The sequence below is a fragment of the Sarcophilus harrisii genome, chromosome 5 (genome assembly GCF_902635505.1).
Source record: "Sarcophilus harrisii chromosome 5, mSarHar1.11, whole genome shotgun sequence".
Lineage (NCBI taxonomy): Eukaryota > Metazoa > Chordata > Mammalia > Dasyuromorphia > Dasyuridae > Sarcophilus > Sarcophilus harrisii.
In genome coordinates this window covers 179,301,087-179,321,913 of record NC_045430.1, presented here as the reverse complement: position 1 = coordinate 179,321,913, position 20,827 = coordinate 179,301,087, and the positions used below count along the sequence as shown (strand labels likewise).

The 20,827-nt window shown below is 34.3% G+C and overlaps 1 protein-coding gene across 3 annotated transcripts in view; it reads right to left on the bottom strand.

The window, feature by feature from the left end:
* Positions 1-20,827, bottom strand: part of MKLN1 (muskelin 1) — a 289,454-nt gene that overhangs the window by 221,080 nt on the left and 47,547 nt on the right. For all 3 annotated transcript variants that reach the window (XM_031941073.1, XM_031941074.1, XM_031941072.1), the window contains one exon: positions 13,841-13,939. The gene's annotated coding sequence lies outside the window, so the exon portion shown is untranslated. The remainder of the gene's footprint in view (positions 1-13,840; positions 13,940-20,827) is intronic.

Below are 20,827 nucleotides of genomic sequence, written 5' to 3'. Positions count from 1 at the left end.
CAGATCACCTCAGGAAAGAGAGCCTCAAATAAAAACTCCAAGGAACATTATAGCCAAATTTCAGAACTATCCGGTCAAGGAAAAAGCCTTGACTACTCGTGACCAGAAGGAAACAATTCAAATATTGAGAATCCATAATCAGTATTACACAAGTCTTGGCAGCTGCAGCATTCGAGGATCAAAGGTAGTAGTACATGATATTCCAAAAGGTAATGGAGATAGGACTACAACCAAAAAATCAGTTACCTGGCAAAATTAAGCATAATTCATCAAAGTGAAAAAATGTTCCCTCAATGAAATAGGATTTCAAGCTTTCATAAGGAGAAGACCAGAATCAAATAAAAAATTTTACTTACAATATCAAGACCCAAGAGTAGCATAGACAGATAAAAAGGGAAAAGAACATATAAGGGATTCAACAGAGCTAAACTATTTGCTTCCCTTCATGGGAAGATGATACTTCCAATTCTTAAAAATTATATCACCATAGTGCAGCTAGCACAGAGCTTACAGATATAAGGTGAACTTGAGGAAATGACATGGAAAAAATTTTAAGAGATCAGAATGAAGGGAGAAGTAAAATGGTGTAAATTATTTCACATGAAGAGGTGTGCAACACCTATTATAGTGAAAGGGAAGATGAGAGAATAGATTTTTTTTTAATTGTTTAAACCTTATTCTCATTGGTATTGGCTCAAAAAGGAAATAATATATACAGTCAGTTTAATGTAGAAATTTATCTTACCTGACAAGAGAACTGAGAGGGATGAAGATTAAGTAAAGGTGGGTCCAGGGACTGAAAGAAGGGAGGACAAAGAAAACACTGATAAGGAAGGAAAGGATGAAAGAAGAGAGGACAAAGAAAGGAAGAATAGGATGAAGAACAATATACAAGTAATAACTATAACTGTGAATGTGAATGGGATTAACTCTCCCATAAAAGAGAAGCAGATAGTAGATCAAAAACCAGAATCCTACAATGTGTGTTTATAAAAAAATACATCTGAAGCAAAGACACATACAAAGTAAAGATAAGGGGCTGGAGCAGAATATATTATGCATCCACTGAAATGAAAAAGAAAAGCAAGAGGAGCAATTCTGATCTCAGACAATATAAAAATAAAAATAAACTGAATTGAAAGAAATAAAGATAAAGAGATAAAATCTTGCTAAAAGGTATCAAAGACAATGAGGCAATATCAATACTAAACATATGTGCATCAAATGGATTGTCATCCAGATTCTTCAAGGATGGCTCCCCCAATCAAATTAGAAGAGCAAAGAATACTCTAATACTCTGCTCTGTCAGATTTATGGAAAGAGAAAGGTTTCATAACCAAACAAGATAAAGAGCATTTTGAAATGCAAAGTAGATACTTTTGATTATATTTAAAAGTTTTTGTACAAATAAAACCAATGCAACCAAGATTAGAAGGAAAGCAGAAGCTGGGATAGCAGGTGTCTTTGACAAAGGCCTCATTTCTCAAATATATTCCACACTAAGGAAAATAATTCCTTAAAAATAGAATTGAGCAAATGGAGGCTAACAACTATAAGAAATCAAGATACAATAAAGCAAAACAAAAACAAAAAAAGAAAAATATGAAATATCTCATTGGAAAAACAACTGACCTGGAAAATAGATCCAGGAAAGATAATTTTAAAAGTATTGGTCTACCTAAAAGTCATTTAAAAAAAAAAAGAGCCTGAACATCATCTTTCAAGAAATTATCAAGGAAACCTGTCCTGATATTCTACAACCAGAGGGTAAAATAGAAATTGAAAGAATCCATTGATCACCTCCTGAAATCCAAAATGAAAACTCACAGGAATATTATAGCCAAAATCTAGATCTCCCAGATCAAGGAAAATATAAGCATCCCAGAAAGCAACCATTTATTATAGTGGAACCACAGTCAGATTTCAACATTAAAGGACTGGAGGGCTTGGAATATGACATTCTGGAAAAAAATTAAACCAGAAGAGAAATTAAGGGCTAAGAGAATGTACAGGGAGAAAGGAAAAAGAAGAGTGGAATGGTGCAAATTATTTGCTGGAAAGTGAGTGAACTTTACTCTCATAAGAATTGGCTTAAAGAGGAAATTAGATATATATGTATATATATACACACACACACATATACTCAATAGGTGTATAGAAATCTATCTTTACTCTGCAGGAAAATAGGAGGAGAATAGGATAGGAAAAGGGGAGAGAGTGATAAAAGAGAAGGCATATTGGGAAAGGAAGTGGTCAGTACCAAAACACTTTTGAGGAGAAGCAAGGTGAAAGGAGAGAGAAAATAAATGGGAGGGGGGAAATATAGTTAGTAATAGTAATTGTAAAAGAATTTTGAAGCAAGGTTCTCTGATAAGGCCTTATTTCTCAAACACATATGGAAATGAGCCATATATATGTGTGTGCGTGTGTGTGTGTATGTGTGTGTGTATGTATATGATCAAAAGATATGATCTATGCTCAAAGGGCTATAAATTCATGCATATCCTTTGACCTAATAATGTCACTAGTAGTCATGAATATCAGTAGAGATATGGGGGAAAACATAAAGGAATGTGACCTATAACATAGGTCACTCTTAGGGCAAAAAATTGGAAATTGAGTGGATGCCTATCATTTGGGGAATGGCTTAATAAACTGTGGTATACGGTTGTGATGGAATATTATTGTTCTATGGGAAATGATGAGCAGGATGCTCTTAGGAAAAAAAATATGGAAAATCCTCCATCAACTCAAGTAAAGGGAAATGTATTGTATACAAAGTAATAACAACATTCTGGAATGACCAGCTGTAAATGACTTTGCTATTCTCAGTAGTATAATCATCTGTGACAACTCTGAAGGATTTATAATGAAAAATTCTATCCATACCCAGAGAAGGAACTAGTTGTATCTGAATACAGATTGAAGCATTCTCTGTATCTCTCTTTTTAACTTAATTTTTCTAAGGGTTTTTATTTTCATTAGGGTGGGAGATTCATTTTCTTTCATAAAAACTTGACTTTTATGGAAATGTTTTATATAACTTCACATGTGATTTCTTAACTGTAGGTGGGGATAAAGGAGAGAATCTAGAACTCAAAAATTTTAAAAACAAATGTGAAAAAATTATTTAGAATAATTGGGAAAAAAGATTAAATACATAAAAAATTTTGTAAAGAAAATAAAAGGCTGAACGACAAAAACAATAAAAGAAAAAGGCTGGGTACAGGCCTAGTTATTAAGCAGATAGACCAATAGTAAAAGAAAGAAAAATGTATCTAAAAAACAACAACAACAAAAGACAGATCATTACACATTGAACTATTGTGCTTTGAAGGGAAATAAATGACAAAATCTTCCAATAGGAAAAAAAATTATGAGGACCTCAGAGATTCTGGAACAATAAAAATTTAATTTCAAAGTAGTTTTTAACTTTGAATACATTAAAAAGATATTAGTTTAGAATCATTTATTAATTGTCTACTATGTATCAGTCATGCTTTAAGCACTGGGGCTACAAAGAAATGCAAAAGACAGTCCCTGATTTTAAGAAACAGTTTAGTGAGAGCGACAACATGAAAACAACTATGCATAAATGATAAATTGGAGGTAATCACCAGAAGGAAGGCATTAGTATTAAGGGGGATCAAGAAAGACTTTTGTAGAAGGTGAGTTTTTAACTGGGATTTGAAGGAAACTAAGAAGCAGCAATAAGAAGGGAGAGCCTACTAGGCAGGAGGGATATGAAGAATCCATTTGAGAAAAGACCCGTTTAAGAAGATCAGTATCACTAAAAAGCAGAGTACATGGTAGGGAGTAAGGTATAAGAAGATTGGAAAGTTAGGAGGGATCCAAATTATGTTAGAAGAGAAAATGAGTTGGAAGTTAGAGATCTCAACAGAATTTCAGAAAAAATAATGGCAGAATGGACAACTTTGAACAAATTATAAAATGCAGTCAGCACTCAAATTGGTAAGGGGTAAGGAGATCTGAAGAAAGAATCATCTGGTCTAAAAAGTGGTAAGTGATCATAATAAGGGCCGCCAGAGATAGGATTAAACTTCCCATCTTGGATTACAAAGTGAATCTCATCACACTATGTTTCCCTTTTCATTGTCATGTCCAGGAGTGAGACACAGTAGAGGCAACCACCACCAACAAAACAAAAAATAAGATAAATTAATATATACATATATAAAACAATGGGTAGTAAGGAGGATAGGGTAGCATATTTAAAGGCAATTCCAGAAGTAGAATAGAAGATTTGGGACTCTAGAAGTTCTACTTTTAATGAAGGAAAAAGAATAAAAAAGCAGTAAATAAAGGTAAAACCAATGCATGGGAGAATAAACTACCTAATGAAGGAATTCATCCTCAGAATAGACTACATAATGAAGAAATACAGAATAAAAAACAGACACCCCCCCCCAAAAAAAACAAATGGTAATTTCTTAGAAGAGAAAAATAAAAGAATGTGACTTAATATAACAAGTTGGAAGGGAACAGAAAAATTATGAACCATATACTTATCTGAATTGGGAAAGAGAAGAGCCAAATTAGGGGTGAAAGAAACATTTTAGAATGTTTTTAAGGGAGAAATTAATATTTTAAGTAAATTCAAGTAATTTAAAATGGTAGGAAAACAAAAAGCCAGGATGAAGAGTTTATGAAACTAGAGTAGGATCAAAGTAATATAAGCAAAACTAACCAAAAGTATAAAAAAAATTTACTTAAAAAAGGAATGGGTAAAAATTAATACAAAAGAAATAAGTGAAAAACACAAATCTAACAATCACTTTAAATGCAAATGGATTAAGCAATCCAATAAAAAAGAGGATAGGTAAGAAACCAAAACTTACCAATTTTTTGCATACAAAAAAATCCAAAAAACAAAGAGAATTTAAAATGAGTCTCAAACAGTATTTAATATTTAATAGAATTTCTTTTAAAAAACAGGCTGCATTCATGTTCTTGTTGTAAGCAAAAAATAAAAAAATTGCAATGTTGAGAAAGATAAAAAGAAAACTAAACTATGCCTAAAGTTAGTCTTCAAAATGAAATAGTATCAAAATTGAGCACGTACACTAAATCACAGGACATCTGAATTCATAAAGGAATATTAACTGAATTACTAAAATATATAAATGGTAATAATAACTATAGGAAACTTTAATGTTCTCCTTTTAGGGCTATATAAATCTAATAAAGAAAAAGGAAAAAGAAAATATAAACCAAACAATGTTAGAACTGTTAGATTTGGAAAACATAGATTCTTCTAAATGGAAATATAAAAACTATGGATATTATTCAGTATCATGTGATACATTTACAAAAATAGACAATGTGATTGAAAGTTAAATAGAGAAAGTAAACAGATGTAAAAAAGGCTAAAGTATTAGATACAGTATCTATAAACCATAATAAAATAAATATAATAGCTCACACAGGGAATAGAAGCAAAAAATAAGACCAAAACAATGACTTAATAATGACATCTTGTATAATAAGTGGGACAGAGAGAAAAACCCAAAGAAGCAATTAGCACTTATGTTATAAAAATAATGATCAGCCTTTTGACATTTTCAGTGATACAGCTAAAACATTACTCAGGGAAACATACATTTAGAAAGTTAAGACAAGAGAAAGAACTAATGAGCTTTTTTTTTTTCTTTTTAAAAGAAGGGAAACATCAAATTAACAAGGTAAAAATTCAGAGGAGGAAATAAAAGTTAAAAATAAACACTATAGAAATGATAAAAATTTAATTATATTTCTTCAAAAAAAAGTAATAGTTAATAAACCTTTGATTTAGTAGAAAAAAGAGGAAAGAATATCAAATTACTAAAATAAAAAATTAAGATGAATTTACAAAAAATGGAAGAAATAAAAATTAGCATCAGAATTTACTATTCATAATTAAATGCTAGCAAACTGAAAACTTAGAATAAGTGAATGATTGTCTATTTTAAAATATGCACTACTTTAAGACAAAATCAAATAGAACTTATCCTTTCTTGCTTAACCATATCTCATCATGGTCTCAATAAAAAAAAAAATGAGATACTTTATCAAAAACTTCAGTCAAATCTAGATAAAGTATATCCACATTATGGTAGTCATGTAAACAAATAGAAATAAGTCAAGCAGGACCCTCTTGTTAATAAAAGCATGTTGACTCTGTAAGAGTCACTTTTAAGAAATTCACTGATACTGACCCACCTTTCTTTTGGAAAAAAAAAAATTCCCAAAGAATGAGTAAATACATTGAGACAATGAATATTTGTAGTTAAGTAGTAAAATAATGTCTTTTTAAAAAGCTCTCCCAAATCAGTATTACCAGATATACCAAAAACAAAAGCCAGGAGGGAATAATAAAAAGAGAATTCTCATTTAAAAATAACTAAATAACTAAATAATTCATGAAATTTTTTGTGAATTAATCTACAAAAATATATTCAAGACTTCTATAAATAAAGTTACAAAGAAATCTTGACAGAGAACAAGAAAGACAAATAATTGAAGGGATAGTCATAGTTAGTCTGCAGCTATATGATAAAAAATGATGTTGCTACCTGAATTGATTTACACACTTAATGCCATGTCAATTAGCTACCAAAGGGTTTCTTTATAGAGCTATATAAAATAATAATAAAATTCATTTGAAGGAATAAGAGGTCCAGAATATTCAGGGAAATAATGAGAAAAAGTAGGAATGAAGCACTTTCAGAATTCAAACTGTATTAAAAATCAATAATCATCAAAGCCATTTGTCATTGGTTAAAAAAATAGAAAAATGTATCAATGGAATAGACCAGATGAGCAAGAACCAAAACAATATCCATCTTGCTCCCAGTTTTCCTGAAATGCTTCACCATGGTCATCTTCCTTCCATATCTCCCTACCATGGGTATAAACTACTCAGTTTTGAAATTCTTGTCCTGATGCCTTCTGGCCCCTGACCATGTCTCACTCCAACCATCTTCCTACCATGAGCATGAGTATTCCATTATCACCACTACCACCCTCACCCACCAATTTCTTTTTTTGCTCTAGAAATAAACATCAATGGCTAATATTTATTTAGTGCTGTAAAGTTTACAAAGCAGTTTACAAATATTATCTTATTAAGTTCTTACAACAACTTTAAGAGATAGATGTATTATTATCTTCATTTTACAGATAAGGAAACTGAGGCAAGCTATATATTAAATAACTTTGCCCCAGTCATAAGGCTCAGAAGCACTGAGGCAAGATTTGAACTCAGGTCTTTCTCATCCCTCGTTTTTGGAAAGGTCGAACATCTACTTAAGAAGTACTTTTTCATTCATTCATTCATTCATTCATTCATTTGTAGTAGCAAAGAACTAGAAACAAGATAAGTGGAGAACTGGGTCCGGGATTAGAAAGACCTAAATTCAAATTTAGTTTTAGGCAACTTAGTACCTCTATCACCCTGGATAGGTCACTTGGAGATTATTATGGCATCTACCTCAGAGGATCAAATGAGATAATGTTTGTAAAGTATTTCACAAAGAGCTTAGCACATAGTAGGTGCTTAATAAATGCTTGTTTTCTTCCCTTCCCTTCTTATTAGTTTGTAATATAGCTAAATAAATTGTGGTACTTGAATGTAACATAAATTATTGTTCTTTAAGAAATAACAAATATGACAATTTGGGGGTCAGAGAACCTGAGTTCAAGTGAGATAATATGAATGAAGTGCTTTGTAAACCTTAAAACATTTCTTAAAGGTTAGCTATTGTTTTTTATCTTAACTGCTTACTTCTTTTGTGACCTTAGACAAGTCACAACCTCAGCTTCTTTATTTGTAAAAAGAAGGAATTGGGCCTGTCTAAGATACTGTCCAACTCTTGTTCTGTGATCCTATGATATAAAAAATAATTCAGAGTAAAGTAAGTAAAACTAGAAAAACATGATATACACAAAGACAGTATAACAGAAAACAAAATAAGACAAGTAATTTTTACCTAAAAGAGAAGAAGTGCCTGGGGCACTGGACAATGTGGAATTAGTTTCTTTACAAAACAAAAACTGATAATTGAACTAAAGTGTGCTGCAGCTAGCTCATACCAGTTTTGGAGAGCTGATTGTTAAATTTTTAGCATGAGCACTTACACTTTGGAGTAAATTGGCTAGTGCTACAAATCAGGAATTGATTTATTGTTTTACCAATTGTCTAGACTTAAGAAAATGTAATCATGATTGAACTTAAAAGTATGTTGCGTGTACTTTTTTTTGGAGAGTCCATTGTTAAACATTTAACTAGCATGTCATTAAGAGTAATATTTTCTTAAAGTCATAGAATATTGGTGTTGGATGGACCCTTAGAAATTATCTAATTGAATTTTCTGATTCTAACTATAAGGAAATTGATAACCCATAGGGAAAAAAATGATTTATCCAAAGTCCCATACCTCTTAATTAACATACCTCTAAATTAATAGAAATTAATATCTTATGGGAACTAAAAGAGGCCTTAACACTCATCTAATCCACCCTCATCCCACATCTTATAGATGAGGAAAGTAAGGGCAAAATATGTTAAGTGACCTCCCCAAGGTCACAGTGGTAACAGAACCTCTCTTATCTTTCAAAGTAGAAACATCCCTAGAAGAGATTTGGCAGTGTACCCATAGAACTGATAAGCATACTCTGCTAATTTTCTGCAAGGTCAGAATACTATAGTTTCTAAGGCTTTTGACATAGTATTACTCACATGCCTGGGAAATGACTGCTGAGTTATTATCAGTGATATTTGAACGCTACTGCAGAGCAGAAGAGGTGCCATAAGACTGGAGGAAAGTGAATGTCCTAGTTTTTAGGGTAGAGAAGGCAGTAAAATCTGCATTTGTTATAGGACAGTGAAGTTGACTTTGATTCTTGGCAAAATGCCGAACATGCTGTGAACATATATAAAAAAGGAGATCACAAGTGGTCCTTGAAATATTGATTACAGTATTCTAGAAAAATCAGGTTATCACCAATTATTAGATCTTAGGTAGCCCTATCACAGTGTGGAGTTCTTCTTACTCCAACACATTGCCTCAAAGTTCTTCCTTGCTTCTTAACACACTAGAATTACCCTGTCTAGATAAGAAAAAACATTGAAAATTGGACTCTGACCCATGTTGGGAGTGAATAAACGATGGCTGCTTCTAGAAGTAATTTTGGTGATCTGAGAGGGGCAAGAAGGGCTCAGGGAACACCTACTGTTTCCAACTCAAAGAACCAATTAGCCCAAATGCATATATATTCTTGGTTTCTTACCTAGGAAAGCGAAGTCAACAACCAAGGAAGGGATCTGTGGTTTATTAAAGATTTTGACAACTATTTCAGATCTAGTTAAACATTCTTAGAACCTTGTTTTTATTTATTTTTTTGATGTGAAACTTAATTCATTCTTTTTAACAGAACCCATTTTGGAAGGCTATTCTAATTAAATTTCTCAATGGTTAAAATTAATCAGACAAGGACAATGGAAAGCTAGAACTAAATGAGACCTTAGCAATGATTCTAACCCATTTATTTTTACAGTTGAGGGTACTAGGAAGGAACATGGCAAAAAAGAAAGAACACGGATTCATCATCAGAAGCCTAGGTTTGAGTCCCTATTTTATTATGTAATATGATATATACATATATGTAGTGTACATGTAATATATTTGTATATGTAATATATACATATATATATGTGATGTGATAGAAAGAAAGTAGAACTTAAAATACTTAAAGGAGTCATGGGACCTGAATTTTACTTATTTCTATAACTTGTAGGGCAACCAGATGGAGCCATACTGCCACTAGTGCTGGAGTTAAGAGGAAGACTCATCTTCATGAGTTCAAATCTGGTCTCAGATATTTACTTGCTGTGTAACCCTGGGTAAGTCATTTAAATTGTTGCCTCCATTTCCTCATCTGTAAAATGAGCAGGAGGAGAAAATGGAAAACCACTCCAGTATCTCTGCCAAGAAAATCCTGAAAAGAGGTCCCAATGAGGTGGACCTAACTGATCAGCAACAATCAATCTTCCACTTTTTATCTCTAAGACCCTAGACAAGTTATTTAATGACTAAATGTCTCCCAGTAAAATGAAGAGAATTAGACTAGACAACCTTGGAGGTCCTTTCTAATTTTAAATCTATGATCCTATGATTCTATATGCTAGCTGCATAAATGATATGGGATAACATATCTGGCCAACGTTTTTCTTTTTTATAAAAAGAGAAGGTCAGATGAAATTACATTTAAGGTCCCTTCTAATTATAAATTTTATATGAAGACCCAGGAGGTGAAATTACTTATCCAAGGTCATATGACAAAGCCAGGACTAAAATCCAAGTCTTTTGATCATCAGTCCACATAAAATTGCTGGAAAGATCAGGAAAAATTGAGATGTTTTATCTGTTCTAAAGATGAAGTCCAAAGGGCAGATACAGGAGGGAAAAAAATATTATGTAAGAAAAAGACCCATTTTAAGTCAGAAAGAGATCTTAGTCCTGTTGAATTCTGTAGTATCTGAGAGATGAAGGTCCTGGAGCTGGTCTGTCTTCTCCCAGGAGGTGGCAGCAGCAGCAGCCTCAGACCACCCAAGAGGTCAGAAGGTTTTGCCATTTGAGCAATTTACTGGTTTTGGTTTTCGTGTGTGTGTGTGTGTGTGTGTGTGTGTGTGTGTGTGTGTGTGTGTTTAAAGACTTGTATGTGAATCAGTGAATCTCTATTATGTATAATTTTTTTAAAGTATATGTTAAATTTGACCTGTTATCACCAACATGGTGTCACTTGGTTGTGTTCCTTTCTAAAATTCTTTTATTCTTAAAAAAAAAAAAAAAAAGATCAGTATTTGTTCTCCTCTACACTCTCTTGTAAAAATAAAAGCCTACTTTTATAATAAATAAGTGTAGTCAAACAAAACAAATTCACAGATTGCTTATGTTTAAAAATGCAGATCTCATTCTGCACCTATAGTCCATCCACTATCTGCCAGGAAGCATCCTTTATGATTATAACCAATCACTATATTGATCAGAGTTTTTAAATTTTTCCAAATTGTTTTCTTTTACAATGTTGTAATGGCATAAATTGTTTCCTTCATTCTGTTCGTTTTTACTTTCTATCAATTCATAAGGGACTTGCCAGGTTTCTCTGAATTCATTCCATTGATCATTTTGTATACCATAATTATATCTTATTAATTTAATTTATTATATACTATAATTTATTGAGCTATTCTTCAATTTGATGTACATCCATTTTGTTTTCTGTTTATTGTTAAAACAAAAAATGCTGCTATCAATATTTTTGGTACATATTTTTAAATTTTTTTAAAGAGTATATATGTATCTTTTCCTGTCTTTGATTTTTTGGGGGTATATGTCCAATATTAGTATTACTGGGTCAATATACATTTTAGTGATTTTACAGGTATAGTTTCAAATTGCTTTCTAGGATGTTTGGATTAATTTTAAGCTCTACCAAAAGTGCATCAATTAGTCTTTCCTCTTACAAATAACTATTCTAATTTTCCTTTTTTGTCTTCTTTATTGTTCAGATGAAAATGATGTAGAATCTTAGTATTGTTTTAATTTTCCTTTTTTATCAATAATTTGAAACATTCTTTCATATTGTTAATAGTTTGCGCATCTTCTTTTGAGAACTTTCTATTCTTATCCTTTATTTGTTGGAAAATGGCTCTTGTTCTGATAAATTTATATCAATTTCCTATATATCTTAGGTATCAGATCTTTATCAGAAAAATTTGCTACTCTCGCCATTAACTATTTCCTTTTTTAGACTATTTATTTTTTCCTCTGAGGCAATTGAGGTTAAGTGACTTGCCCAGGGTCCTCCTGACTTCAGGGGTGGTGCTCTCTCCACTACGTCACCTAGCTGCCCTTAAAAAACCAAAACTTTTCAATTTTATGTAATAAAATTGCACATTTTTATGATCATTTCCCTGTGTCCTTTGTTGTTGGATACACAGGAGCCATCTGACAGTGGTTGCTGGAGATCCAACCCAGAATGGATCTCCTCTTGTGAGAATCGATGATATAAGGAGACTGAGCAGCAACAGGCTGTTGCTGTTCTTTGATCTCTCTCCTCTTCCCTCTGCCGCCAATTTAGCTCATTCCCAGTCAGCAACACATGTGTCAGCAAAGGCTGCTTTGCAACTCCTTCAGATGTTATGATCCACAGCTGTGGAGGCTCTCAGAGAATTGATCTGTCCTTTAACACTTTGGCCAAAAATTATTCTTATCTGTAATTCTAAAAGATATCTATTTTCTTCTCTAATTCGTATATGGTATAAGCTTTTTAATCTATCCATTTGGAGCTTTTTGTGGATAGTATAAGATGTTAATGTAAACCTGATTTCTCTCAGAGAATTTTCCAATTTCCTCAGAAATTGTTGCATAATTGTTGCATACTGGGTCCCTCACCCATTAATCAGTACTCTTTGATTTAGTGAACACTATGTTACTGTGATTTTTATGTCTTGTGTGCTTGGTCTCTTCCACTGCTATTTTTTAACCAGTACCAAATTGTTTTGATAATTATTGCTTTGTAGTATAGTTTGAGAACTAGTAGTGCTAGATACCTTTCCCTCCCACTTTTTCCCATTATTTCCTTTGATAGTCTTGATTTTTAGTTCACTAGATTAATTTTATTTTCATTTCATATAGTTCTGTAAACTAATCTTTTAGTAGTTTGGTAGAGCATTGAAACTATAGATTAATTTAGGTAACATTATGATTTTTACTATATTAATATAGCCCAAACATAAGTGATTAATCCTTCTCCAAGTCTTCTGTCAAAAGGATTCTCCTATTTATATAATTCTTATGTGTATCTTGGTAAGTAGACTCCTAGATGTTTTATATATGATGCAATTATTTCAAATAAAATTTCTTTGCATCTTTCTTTTACACTGAGTTTGTTGGTAGTATACAAAAAGGCAGATTTTTGGATACTTATAGTTATGATGTCAGTTAATTTTTAATTAAACCTCTGGACTTATCTAAATAAGGGAAGGGGAAGGGAATAAGCATTTATTATGCACCTACTATGTGCCAAGCATTCTGTTGATCACTTTGTAAATATTATCTAATTTGATCCTTACAATAGCCTCAGATGTAGTTACTATTTTACAATTGAGGAAGCTGAGGCAGACAGATTTGAACTCAAGTCTTCCTGACTTCTGTCCCAAGGCTCTAACTACTATGCTACCTTGGTACCAGGTGATATGATAAACCACCCTATCATTTTCCAAGAGTATGATGCTTATGCTTATTCTTTCAACATTTTTTTCTTGCTTTATTGGTATATCTAACATTTCTACAACTACATTAAACAATACTGGCATAATGGACATCCTAGCTTTACTGCTAATCTTATTGGAAAGACCTCTAGCATTTCTTCATTATGGATAAAAATCTTCCTTGGTTTTAGATAGTGTTTACCATATTCAGAAAAGGTCCATTTGTGCTTATGTTATTTAAAGGGTTTAATGCAAAAGCTTTTTCTGCTTCTAATAGCAGTTTGTTGTTCACCTCAGAACTCAGAAATCCCTGACCCTAGAGTCAGGCCACTTGTTCCTTCCCCTCCACAGTCTACTGATTCTACCGGTTCAAACCAGGTCAAGGAATGAATTGGCTATGATTTTCCCTATAAGTGCCTGGACTCCGTAAATACTTCAATCTAAGCTTGACCTTGAAGCTTTTGTGAGCAGCAGGGAAACCAGTGTCATGTTAAGAAGGAGAAATAGCTTAAAAAAAAAAAAAAAAAAAAAAAGACTGCAAGAAGTGACTTAAGCAAAAATACTCACGCAAAATTTAGATCCGGTGGAGCTCATTGGTTGGCCCAGCTCACTACATTCTTTCTGAATTAAGTAAGTATTGTTGCTTGCGTCCTCTTCTTTCTGGAACTGAAGAAAGAAAAAAATCCTAGGAACAACAGCAAAGCATTCTATTTTTGTGCACTGCTCTCCTTTGTCCCCTGGGGGGCTCTTGACCATAATATTCCAGCTCTGCTCCATACCTTCCTTTCCTCCCACACCCAGCCCCCATTGCCTTGAATTGGTCTAAGTCTGAGATATCCTTGTTTAACTGGACATGAATAACCTATGGCGTCATTTCTCCATCTATAAAACCAGGAGTCTGAACTAGATTCTTAAGGGTTCTTTCAGCACTAACAGTCTTTTGATGAAGAGAATCATACAGATTGCTTTGTTCCAGCTCACCTGGTCTGCCAGGTATTCCTGCAGATTGGTGGTACACTTGCCATTTTCTTCTCTTGGCATGACTAGCCTTCCATACCTGAATACTTTGTCTTTACCTACTTGTTTTAGAAATCTTAGCTTCCTTTGAGGCTCCTTTCATGCAACACCTCCTATGGAAAGTCTTTCCTGATCCCCTCCAGTTCAGTGCTATCCCCCTTTTCAAATGGCCTTATGTTTACTTCTCTCTGTACAAATTGTACTCCTATGTAATTAAATTGTTTTCCCATTTCTTTTTTTTTGTCCTTGTATCTGTAATTCATTGCATATACCAGGCACTTAATAAATATTTATTGAATTTAATTGATTAGGAACAATTTGATTGCCCCCCCAATTGATGAATAGTATAATCCATATTTAATCTAAGCCGATGAAACAATTCATGAATAATTTCCTGCACCCCTTTTTCCCACAGTTATTTAAAACTAGCAAACGGGCCTTCTAGGGAACATTTATCCATTGCCTCAGACGATGATCTCTCAGTAATCTAGGTTTGGAGATATTCATCGATTCCAACATAATCCAGAGACAATGACAGCTGTTCTTAAACTTTACTGTCTAATGAACTCCACTGACAACCTGACAAAAGGCCTAAAGATGCCTTCTTAGAAAAATGTTTTTAAATGCATAAATAAAATATATACTGTTATAAGGGAAACCACTGATATGAAAACACAATTATCAAAAACCATTTTTGAAAAAAGCCTTACAAATCTCAGGATAAGAACACTTGGTCTAAGGAAAAGGGGGAACTAGCTTTCAATTAGCAGCTAGCTGGCACAATAGATAGAGTGTAGGGTCAGAATTAGGAAGATCTCTCTTCATGAGTTCAGATCTGGTCTCAAACACTTTCTAGTTACATGAGCTGGTTAAGTCACTTACCCCTTTTTTGCCTCATTTGTAAAATGAATTGGAAAAAGAAATGGCAAACCAGTCCAGTATCTTTGCCAATGAAACCTTAAATGATGTCAGAAAGAGTCCAATATGATCGAAAAACAAATGCATAACAAGCTATCAATTAGTCAAAAAATATTTATTAGGTGCCTACTCTGTGCCAGATGTTGTGCACTGGGAATAGACAGCAAAAATAATCCCTGTTCTCAAGTAGTTCAATCTAATGGGGAGATAATATGGAACAAGAAAATACAAACAAAGATCAATTGGAAGTAATCAGCAGAGGGATGGCAGTAGCATTAAAGGGATTGGAAAGATTTTTCTTGTGAAAGGTGGGATTTTAGCTAGGACTTGAAGGAAGCCAGATAAGTCAAAAGATGGAAATTTGGAATGAAAGGAATCTACAAATGGGAGAAACCCGTGAAAATGCATGGAGTGAGAAGTGTCTGTGGAAGGAACAGCAATGAGATCAGTCACTGGATCATAAGGGAGTAAGTTGTAAGAACACTGGCAAGGTAAGAAAAGGCCAGATTATGAAGGGCTTTAAAAGCCAGAGAGAGTATTTTATATTTAGTCCTGAAGGAAACAGGGAGCCACTGGAGTTTATTAAATAGCTTTTTCATCCCCTTCTGCCTAATATCACTAGCTTCTATCTTATACTGGCTAATCAGTAACAATCACTTTCAATTAGTCCTGTCCAATGACCATCCTGCTTAGCAACACAAAACCAAGGAACTGTCCTTATAAGATAAAAGAAGCACAAGAAATTGGAGTGATCATTCATATCTTTTAATTGGGATACAACTTGAAAGTAAGATAAAAAGGGAAAGATGGCAGAGAAATGGTAGTGACAGACCATAGCTGATGTCACAGTAAGACACAGCATAGTAAGTCAGATCTAGTTGGAGGATGGAGCAGAGCTGGGTCTATGGAGGAACCCCACTGGCCCCAGGGCAAAGGAGAACAATGGATTGGAAATCCAGGAGAACAGTTCAGAACAGCAGCACATGCCTTGGCTTTTCCAGACCTCCTTGCCAAGGCAAACATCCCTTGTCTTCCCCAGCAGATTGTTTTCTCTGTCGTCTCCAATGTCACTTATCTTTAATCTTTCTCTATATGCTGGCTACTTTCTTATTGCCAACAAAGGTGCCCATGTCTTCCCCAATCTCAAAAAATTCTTACTCTATCCATCCATCCCTATTGAGATGTCTTTCCTCTCTGTTTTCTTTCCTCTCACTTTCTTCCTAGTTTTCTACAATTTGGCTTCTAAACGCATCATTTAATCAAAAAATTGCTCTGCCCAAATTTACCAGTGATCTCTTCATTGCCAAATCTGATGACACTTTTCTTCCTTTAACTTCCCTAAAGCCTTTGACACCATTGATCATCCTCACTGCTGTATCTGGTTTTCCTCTTATCTCTCATATCTCTCCTTCTCAGTTTCCTTTGTTAGATATTCATTCATTCATTCAGGTGTTTCTATAATAGCCTCCAAGACTCTGTCATGGGGTCCCTTTTTTTCCCCCCACTATACTATATTACTAGGTAATCATATTATCTCTCATGGATTTAATTTATCATCTTTATGTTAATAATTCAGAGTTTTATTTGTCTAATTCTGACCTCTAGTCTCACATTTACAACTGTTTATTGGACATCTTGAATTGGATGTTTCATAAACATTTTAAAATCAAGAGGTCCAAAATTGTACTCATTATTTTTCCCTTTAAGCCCTCTCTTTTCCTGAACTTCCCTATCACTGTTGAAGAATCCACCATCTTCCCAGTTACCCAGGCTGACAACCTGTCATTTTCTACTCCTTACTCTCTCTCATATCCACCTACCCAAGTGTCCAATCAGTTGTCAAGTCAAGGCATCTTTACCGTAATAATATCTCTTATATTCACCCTCATCTTTCTTCTGACACTGCCACCACCGTAGTGTAAGCCCTCATGACTTTACAGTTGAACTACTGCCATAGATTTTTTAAATTTAATTTAATTTTTTAAAATAATAGCTTTTTATTTTCAAAATATATGCAAAGGTAGTTTTCAACATCCACTCTTGCAAAGTCTTGTGTTCCAAATTTTTTCTCCCTTTCATCCCCTACTTCCTCCCCTAGATAGCAAGTAATCCAATATATGTTAAATATGTCTAATTCTTTTATACATATATCCACAGTCATCATGCTGCATAAGAAAAATCAGATCAAAAAGGAAAAAATGAGAAAGAAAACAAAAGCAAGCAAACAACAACAAAAAACGAAAATACTATGTTGTTATCCACATTCAGTCCCAGAGTCCTCTCTCTGGGTGCTGCTGGTTCTCTCTAGCACAAATCTATTGGAATTCTGCCATAGACTTTTAACTGGTCATCTGCCTCAAAAGTCTCTCCCTATCCCTACCCAAGATCCATAACTGTGTAATCTTTCTACACCTTACTTACCCTTACATAGTTGAGAGGGATGTCTGGGGGTACTGAGATGTTGTATTTGTCCCAAGATCACAGAGCTATCTATTAGGGGCCAGATTTGAACCCACTTACTGGAAATGGAATTTATTTCATAATGTTTAATGTACTTATTGAGTTTTTTTGTTCTTAATTTTTAAAACAGACCATAATGGATTATGTTTCTTTTCCTAAGGACAAAAACTTAGTAGTTTCTTCTTTGTGGATCTCATTATTTCTTTTAAAAAAATTGGTTTTTTTGCCTGCAGGACAGTAACCCTAAATAGGCAAAAAAAGTTCCTTGCTCTAAAGAATCTAAGCAACAACAGCTGACATCAGTACATAAAAGGAAGCTGGACTAAAAGCAGTAGCTGTCAAGCGTGCACACCCTGGACGGCAGATTCAGTTGCAAAATTAACATCATCATTATTATTATAATTATACGAGGAGAGGCATTTAAATAATTGTTCAAAAGTGTCTTCTTCAGGAAATAACTAAATCAGAGCCAGCTGTCATAAACTGTTCTCTATAATAATAATCAAGCATACACAGCTCCAGCATTCACAGCAGCCCCACAATAACAAATTTGTGTTCTCATCTAATGTCCTCAAACCACCTACCAATGACAAACTAACCTGTGTTCCAGATCCTATATCTCTCCCAGTGAGTGACCTATGTTTTGAAGCAATTGTCCCAGAACAACCCTGAAGATCACAAATTAGTGGGCAAAGATGGGGCAGACAGAGTCAATAACAGTCAGGTGTGTATGGTAGGCCACAGGCAAGAAGCATTATAAGAGTAAAATGAGGTACATAATACAGAGGGAAAGAATGTAAAATTATGTAAGGACAGTTCTTTGCTGTCAGCTCCTAAAAAGAGTCATGGAAAATAAGAAAAAACCGTTGGAAAACAACAATAATTGATGAGAAACATAACCGTGAAGAAGGACATTTTTCACTTATTGGCTTGCAAATTGTAAGCAAAGAGGACCAGTAAGGAAGCAAGAAAAGATCTTGCTTTTATTTTGCTTATGAAATCAACCAAAAATATTTGAGGTTTTCTCTTCCCAAGATACAGCTGTGAAATGACTAATCAGATTCAAGTGGGCATGAACCAGAGACTAAATGTGCCTCCTTATTAGGAATGAAAAAAAAAATGGTGATATGCAATGTTCATTCAAAAGAGCACCTTAGGTAATCAATCGAGATTAACCAGATAAGAATACATATGTATATATTTAAAAAACAAAGCAAAACATGTATAACATTTAAAGGATTTCTGTTTGGGGGGGGAAGGGATGGAAAGAGGAAGGAGAAAGAGAATTTGGCTCAAAAATTTAAAAAAAAGTTTTAAATTATTTTAACATGTAATTGGGGAAATATATCTGATGTGATGTGATTTGGAGATCCCCTGACCTTGGGGTTTGTGTTCTAATGTATCAGTGGATCCTGAATCTTCTGGCTTTGGAATCTTGCCTCAGGAAACTCCCAGTCTGATTCTGACCATTCCTTAGCCAGATAGCTTCTGACCTCAGGAAACTCCTGCCCAGTCTGTCTGATTCTGAATAGACATTTCTCAGTTCATTGCTGACTGATAATCTGGTCAGTGATAATCAAAATTTGGAGACCACCGTCAGTTCATCTGGAGATTACTCCTTAACCTTGTCCTGAGGTCATAGAATTAATATATCTATGACTGAAAGCGGTATAAGTGTATCTCCTTGCTTCAGTTTCTTTACTGAATTCCCTTACAATTCAGTCTGCCTGATAATGGCATACATTACTTTCAATAAAATCTTTGCCCCTTGACCAGGAGATGGGCTCAAGCCTACTTTTGAGATACCTTGTGACACCAGTGTGAGATTTTTGGGGTCCCCTGTTCTCAACCTCAACATATCTATAATCTATCTCTATAACTATATCTATAGACAAAACAAAAAGAATTCAAGTCTCTTAAATTCCAGTACTAGGATCTTCTTGTATGCTGTTTATGTCTCAGCAGAAACCTCTATTTTCCTAAAGCAATTCTGTATTAACTTAAATGTTCTCCTTTCTCCATCCCTCCCCCCCCAAATTGCTTTGAGTATTTCAGTTTTTTTCCAGTTTTGGTAAAAATTCCTGTTCCCAAACTAATTGCTTTGTCTGCCAGCTGCAGAGGATCTCCAAAAGGCTTATTAGTAATTGAAGTAAATAGCTCTGACTTTAAAAAAAAAAAAAAAAAAAACTACCCTAGATTATAAGGTGAGCTAGATGACAGAGAGTCAGAAAGACTCATTTTCTTGAGTTCACCAGTGTCAGACACTTACCAGTTGTATAAATCTGGGCATGTCACTTCATCCTGTCTGCCTCAGTTTCCTCATCTGTAAAATGAGCTGGAGAAGGGATGGCAAACCACTCTGGTATCTTTTCTGAGAAATCCCCAAATGGGGTCACAAAGATTCAGACACAATTAAAATAAGTGAATAAGAAAAAAGAGCTAGAAGGGATCTCAAAAGGCATGTGATCCAAATGCCTTTGTTATATAGATGAAGAAACTGAGACCTAGAGAGGTTGAGTTGGTCAACAGCACACAGGCATTAAAGATTACACATGGGGTTGCAAATTGTGTTCCCCTTGACTTTTGAGGGTGAACTTTGAAACTCTCCTCTGATTGAGACCCACCCTTCAGGGTATTAAGTGGTTTCATTCAGGTGGAAATCTTGGCAGAGACTAGCTGCACCCTCTGTTGAGTTGAAGATTAGAACCCAGGACCACTCCCAGTAGCTTGAACTTAAGTGGTCTTATTCAGTTGGAGATCTGGGCCTGATCTTCCTATAGAGTGGCTTGAAACTCCAAGATAAGTACTCTCTTTTCAACTGGAAATCTAGGCTTGGGGGCATTGAATCTCATTGAAGAGAAGCCCTAGCCTCAGTCTTCTTATAAAAAGACAATTTTGAATTCCAAATCTCTGCAAAAATCTAAAGTAGGATTATGCTTTGCCAAGGGACCTCTCTTCTTGGCACAGCTGCCTGCCAGGACTCTTGCCTGCTGTGAAGGTACCCTCTTCTCAGTGTTAACCTTTGCCATTTTCCCTGATAGGACTTTTTGCCACTAAGAAGTCTGTCTTCCTAGCAAATCTGGCTTCTCAGTGCCAATAAAAATCCCTTTTCTTGTCACATTCAGATTTTGGGTTTGTGAATTCTTCCACATTGAAGGC